Below are 7,122 nucleotides of genomic sequence, written 5' to 3'. Positions count from 1 at the left end.
GGGAGCCATCGGTGACTCTCTATCGGATTCATAGTTGGCCCGCAACTCTCGCACCTTTGAAATCAGCACGGCTTAAACTCTACGTTGAGGCCTTTGAAAAACTTAAAGCTACTTTCCGAGAGGTTCTTATTCAGAAGATTCCCCGAACGGAGAACCAGGCAGCCGATGAGTTGGCCAAACTAGGAAGTTCTATAACGCCAGTCGCCATTCAGCAACCAATTGAAAAAGTACTGCTTGTGGCGCACGTTGACCGGATGGAAGGCCTCACATTTCCAAGCGATTGGAGGGCACCCATCATAGAATTCCTCCGCTCGGGAGCCTCACCGACCGATCGTGATGAAGCCCAGCTACTCAGGAGGAGGGCCGGTCGGTTCACACTCATCGGCGATCAGCTCTACAAGAAGGCTTTCTCTCACCCGTTGTTAAAATGCATGAGCTCGGAAGACTCGGCTTACATCCTCCAAGAGGTACATCAAGGATCGTGCGGGGGACATCCGGGCGGACGATCACTAGCTAAGAAGATCTTGCTAGCTGGATACTTTTGGCCGACCTTGCAAATAGACGCCGCTCGGACAATATCTACGTGCCTTTCGTGCCAGAAGTATCACAACTTCTCCCATCGACCGGCAGAGGAGATGAAGGCATCAACCGTTTCGTGTCCGTTCGATCAATGGGGGATGGATATTGTGGGTCCATTTCCGATGGCGACCGGGCAGAGGAAATTTTTGCTGGTGGCGGTCGATTATTTTTCCAAGTGGGTGGAGGCCGAGCCACTAGCCAGGATCACCGAACAGATGGTCAAAAAATTCATATGGCAACACATCCTCTGCAGGTTCGGTATCCCTCGCCGATTGGTTTCCGACAATGGGCGGCAATTCACAGGGAAAGTGCTAGAAGATTGGTGTAAAAGCTACGACATCGAGCAACACTTTACATCCGTGGCTTGCCCCCAAAGCAACGGTCTGTCATGCTTCGAATTCAGTCTCAAGGCTTCGGCTCAACCACTTGGGAGGAAGTTGGGGATGAAGTACCGCGCGTTTATGGGCCATCCAACGACTCTAAGGAAGGAACAGGCGACACCTTTTCATCGGTATACTGGCGCGTCAGCGGTCATTCCGATTGAAGTCGTCAGTCCGTCCGGTCCAATGTTACGATGGCGGCGAGCGAGGAATATGGAGTGGATTTGACGAAGAGTGAGCAGCGGACTGCGTTGATGGCGCACTGTCACGGATGAAGCAAAACTACAGTACGATCATTCCCGATCCTTCGGTGGCGACCTCGTCTGAAGAAAATCAAGCCGTCGGCGATGTTGGCAAGCTTGATGGGCGGGTCCTTCAAAATCATCAAAAGCTCTCGGTAGCGTATTATTTGGAGGACGAGGACGGTGCTAGATAGGCCGTGGAGCGCAAATCACCTCATTTTACCGGGGGGTGAAAGGTGTGCCATGTAAATCAGCACTGTATTTTTTCGAGATATGCTTGAAATGCGAAACAAAAATCTAGAGAATAAATATAAGGCATCGTCAAGAAAGAGCGAAGGCCCCGCACGCTGGAAGGTAAATTTGAGTCGGAGCTTGAGAATCAAGGCCCGTATGCTCGGACGGAGGTAAATTATCCGAGCAAAATGCTCATCTGTGAAGACCCGCGTGCCCAAAGCGCACGTTATCAAGCATCGACACAAAAACCAAGGCCACGTCGGGAAGCAAAGTGGTGTAATATGGCTAGCTGCATTTATTTTTGCTACCCGGAGGCGTTAAAATTAAGCTTGACCGTCAGGCCCAGACGTTAAATCAGCCGCCGTGAGGCCGGCTTATAAATATCCGCGCAGCAGTCGAGACTCCGTTAAAAATCGAGGGTAGCCGTGCCAGTGGTCCCGGTAAAAATCGAGAGTCGTGGGACCGCTATAAATATCCTGTCACGAGCCCGTTAAAAATCGAGAGACGAGTCGGTCATAAACGTCCTGGGCCGACGAGTCCGTGCGTTAAAATCGAGGCGTCACTATGCGGTATAAATATCCCGCTCGACGAGCTCCGGTTAAAATCGAGGACGCAGTGCGTCATAAACGCGTCCGAGCGGAGCCGGCGAGTCCCGTCGTTAAAAATCGAGAGCCGCACCGGCTATAAATATCCGCGCCGTCGAGCTCCGACGTTAAATATCGAGAGACGAGCCGGCGTCTATAAACGTCCGAGCGGCTCGCATGCGAAAGTCCAGCGAAAACCTCTTTGAGGTGAGGCGCGAAGCAAAAGATGGTTAATCGGAATGGAAAAGGCAAACAAGCGACGTCTGCGCGCTGAGCGGCTGCTCAGTCACATGATGAAAGACATTAAAGACAGATCATGTCTGGCATAGCGAGATTCCGAGCGGAAGAGTTTTAAGGAACACAGTCGTGATGGGGGAAAAGTTTCTTGCTAAAATAAAAAGTGAAAGGAACAGAAGATTATTTATTATGCAAGCCAAAAAAGTCATTACAAAGATAAGCCGGGCCGAACGGCAGGAATATAAAAAAGTTTATAAAAACGCTCTTCACACATCAAAATCAAAAAGAGCGTCGGGGATGGTGTCCATCACGCTCGCTAGATCCTCGGGGGGGGGATGGTCAGCTCGGCAGGCAGGTGACCTTTGGTCTTCAGATAGCCCACCGCCGCCTTGATCGCCTCCTCGAACGTGAGGGATATCTTGTCGGTGAACTTCTCTCCGAAGTCTTCCGAGCGGAGGAACGCCTTCCTCACTTCTTCCGAGCGGGCCAACTCCCCCTCTTTGTATTCCTTGAGCGTGGCGTGAGCGGCGTCACTGGCGGCTTGGAGCTCTTTCAAGTCTCCATCGAATCTTTGGAGATCCGCCAAGCGGCTCTCCTTGCGTTGCTCCAGCCCCCGATCTCCACCTTCATCCGGTCCATATCATCGATGGCCGAGTTTCGGTCGCCGTCTTGATATCTTTATCTCGTTTGATCATCGCTTCAGCCGGACGACTTGCTTGCCAAATCGGTAGCCCTTACATTGTCCGGGGTTTTTTTGGCCTTCTCGAGCGCCGCCGACGGCCGCTGCCCCATGACTTTTCAACTAGTCCTCCTCCGATCGCTAATAGCGATGCTCAGTTCTCTCGGCCAAAGAACGCAGGGTTAAAACATAATTCAATAGGTCAACCAAGAAAAGGAGAACATACTGTGGCTGAGCCACCAAGTCGGCCGGGAGTCATCTTGGCTATTCGACGATAGCATCTATCCAAGCTTGTGCAAGAGGGCCCGGTCAGTAATCTTGTCGGGGACCATCGTCACGTGACCGGCGCCTCGGAGGGGCGCGAGTCTTTATTAAATTCGGCGCTCGCTCGCTCGGAAGTATCGGCTGCATGGGCGAAGGAAGCTCACAACACGACTGAAAGTTCTTGAAGGGTCAGGGCACTCAGGTGCCGCGCTCTGAGAACGAGTCCGTCTTAGACAAAGACAGCGGTATCCGCGCCCCGCCGGGTTGTGGCTCGTCAAATGTAGGCGGGTGTGGAAGGGCGTCGAAGCGTCGACGGCACATCATCGTGGCGGTCCTCCACCATGTAGAGGTTCTATGCCGCCGCCCTCATCGAGGAGGCGGCGCGTACGAAGCCAGTGACGGTGTCCAGCACCCTTCCGCCAGGCGGATCAACGGATTAATGCCCGTTCCTCCTTGCTCGTCACCGCTCAATCTGACCCATTGAGCCTCTCAGTAGCTTTGGCGGCGCCATGACTTCGTATATGTAAAATAAATCGCTAGAACATAATAAAGGGAGATAAGGGAACTTACTCATGCTACAGGCGATCAGTGGGTAGAAGATAAGCCTTGGAATGTATAATCAAAGCCTAAACTTTGTAAACATTTATTATGAATAAAGAATCACATTTGGTCTAATTGTCTACATTTGTTTGTAGTTGTTCATTTAATTTATATTGTAGATAACATAGTATGTGGTGTCACATAGAAGATGATGTTATTGCCTTATAAATTATAAGCATGAGCTCACGACCAAAATGGAAAAGGAACAAACCATTAGAAGGTCGTAGTGTAATTAGGTATTAGTTTATCTTGACTATATAATTACACTAGTACACTCAGTGTATTGAGTAGGACCATTTGAGGTCGCTTCTTTTATACTTTATAAAGGAACAAAGATCTCAGTTATTATGGAAGTGTATCGCTTAATCCTAATATAATAACAAGCACATATATTTGATATTTATTTCTTTAATTTATCAATGGGTGAGATTTAGTTCGTTGAATCAATAAACCCGATAAGTTGGGAAATGGTATCACTTATAGTGTGTGTTGTTGATTATAGAAGGAAATGTCCTAGAGATACTAGGTTGATAATGTCCTCAAGAGGAGCTCATAAAGATTGTCATGTTAAACCTGCAGGTGGACTTAGTCCGACATGACAATAAAGTTGAGTGGTACTACTCTTGGACTTAGATATTAATTAAATGAGTTGTCGGTAACTCACTTAATTAGTGGACATTCGATATCTTAAATACAGGGAGACTAATAAGAAGGGGCCCAAAAATGTAATTTGGGATTGGTGCGTAGTTCAATGATAGTTCTCTAGTGGAATGAATTATCATTGATAAAATTAAGTTGTGTGTTCGGGCGAACACGGGATGCTTAATTTTATCGGGAGACCAAAACCAATTCCTCCTCCTCGGTCCCTATCGTAGTCTCTTATTTATGAGTTCTATACCCACCTATACCCACCTTCATACCCACCAAAGGTGTGGCTGGCCCTAGCTTGGGAACCAAGCTAGGCCTGCCAGAGATGTGTATTGGGTCTAGCTTAACCCAAGCTAGTGCCAAATTAAATTAAAGGATTTTAATTTTAATTTTATTATTATGTGAAAGATATAATTTAAAGAGAATTAAAATTAAAATATCTCTCTTGTAAAAGATTTATAAAGATTAAAGAAAGAGATTAGATCTCTTTCCTTATTTGTAGATTGGAGAGTTTTATTTTTCTTTAAAATTATTCACATGTTGATAAAATTAAAATTATAGAAATTTCCTTTTATCAACCATGAAGAGATTTTAAAGAAATTTTATTTTTAAAATTCCGGAACAAATTAGGAAGTTTTAATTGTTGATTAAAACTTGTCCAATTTGTTCTCCAATGATGTGGCCCATTGAAGATTGATTTGGAAAATTTATTTTATTTTTCTAAATTAAATCATGGAAATTGAGAAATTTTATTGTAATTAAATTTCCTAATTTGCCTAGGCCAAGGAATATAAAAGAAGGGGTGAGGTGCCTTCATGAGACACAACCTTTATTGTTTTCTCCTTTTCCTTGGTGTTGTGGTCGACCCTCTCCTCTCTTCCTCTCTCTTCTCTTTTGGTGGAGGCCGCTCTTGGAGTTCTTGTGGTCGGATACTACGAGAAGAAGAAGAAGAAGGAGAGAAAGTTAGCATCTCTTGGAGCTTGGTTAGTATTTTGATTTTCTTCTTTAGTAAAGTTCTTCCTTTGTGGCCGAACCTTGCTTGGAGGAGAAGAAGGTGGTTGGTGATTTCTCATCTTGGTAGATCGTTGCCCACACAACGTCCGAGGTTAGAAGAGGAATACGGTAGAAGATCAAGAGGTTTTTCTACAAGGTATAATTAGTAATTTTTATTTCCGCATCATGCTAGTTATTTATGGAAATAATACCAAATACAAGAGGCTTATGATCTAGTATTTCGAATATGTTTTTTCGATGTTGTGTTCTTTTGTTTTTTCTTTTCCTTGTGATTTGATTGTTCTCTTTGGTTAACCTAAAGTTATTTTAGGAAATTAAATATTAGCTTTCATTAAAGGTTTTGTCTAGTGTGGTGGTTGCTCCCATATCCAAGAAGGCCATGTGCCTCGCCATCTTGAACCTTTTGGAAATTAGTATTTAATGGAATTAATAACTTAAGGAGATTTGAACGTGTTAAGTTCCGTAGGAGATCCAAGTTAAAACCTAAAGAACAAATAGATTAAGTTTTGGATCAAACGTGTTAAGTTCAGCGAGCGATCCAAAATTTAATTTAAAAGAACACATGGTAGCTAGGAAAAGGTTCGAGACCTTTGTACAAAATTTTTACACAGTGGAACCTCTAGGTTTTCAGTAGCAACCAACAATTGGTATCGGAGCTAGGGTTTGCCTCTGTGTATTTGGTATTTAGTTTAATTATGCATACATATAGGCGTGATAATAGTAGGATGTGCTAACTTTGTGGATGCAGGATCCAACTATTATGGCTTTTAGTTAATTATGTGTGTGATTGGACCCTTGGACATGTCAAGGGCAATTTATATGTGTGCATGATTGTATTAAAATACAGGAGGTGTATTTAGTTTTATTAGGATTTTATTTTGATCTAGATACATGTACATTCCTTTTATGGACTATAGGATCAAAATGTAAAATTCTATTTATGTCATGGATCGAATCTTGCAAGCGTGGAACCTTCAGGACCGGCGGCAGGAACTAGGAGCAAGATGGATCGACAGCTGACTGAACCTTACTTGGTGGCCAAATATGGTAGCGATTTTGGGATGACAACACACGAGGGACAATTAGAGATAAAAGTCATAATAGTTGAAAATTAAATTTTCTATTTATTGCTTTTATATTGTGTGTGTGTGTAGTTTTTACAAGTTTAAGTAGGCTAGCATAGTTAAAATTCCTCATTTATAAATAACTAAGTGGGAGGATTTTAAATAAATCCCATGGTCTCCATTCTTGGTTTGTAAGTGATGCAAACAAGCTTGCGCGTTGGCTCTTCCTCCATAACGGATGAGCTTGTTTGTGGATCACTAGACAGACTTCCATTTTTAGATGACTATAGGAAGTTAATTAAGAGCGTGATCTTCCCCAACGGAAGGGCATAATCTTATTAATGGACTTAGTGTCAAGTAATGGTATACACTTATACACATCTAATAGTATCCTCCTAACGAGTCACTGTTATTATTTGTGTGACCAATGATACCAACTATTAATTTTATTTGTCAAAAGTTAGGTTGACAAGATAATAAAATTAATGGGTTAAAACCCTCCTTTTACAAATGTTGAATTTGTATCGTGGCATACAAAATTCACGGTGTTATGGTGTTGGTTAATTTAAAATAGTATTGTTTGAGGAATCAATATTA

Source organism: Zingiber officinale, chromosome 2A (genome assembly GCF_018446385.1).
Source record: "Zingiber officinale cultivar Zhangliang chromosome 2A, Zo_v1.1, whole genome shotgun sequence".
NCBI lineage: Eukaryota > Viridiplantae > Streptophyta > Magnoliopsida > Zingiberales > Zingiberaceae > Zingiber > Zingiber officinale.
The sequence above is the reverse complement of the archived record's forward strand: the minus strand, read 5'-3'. Positions refer to the sequence as shown.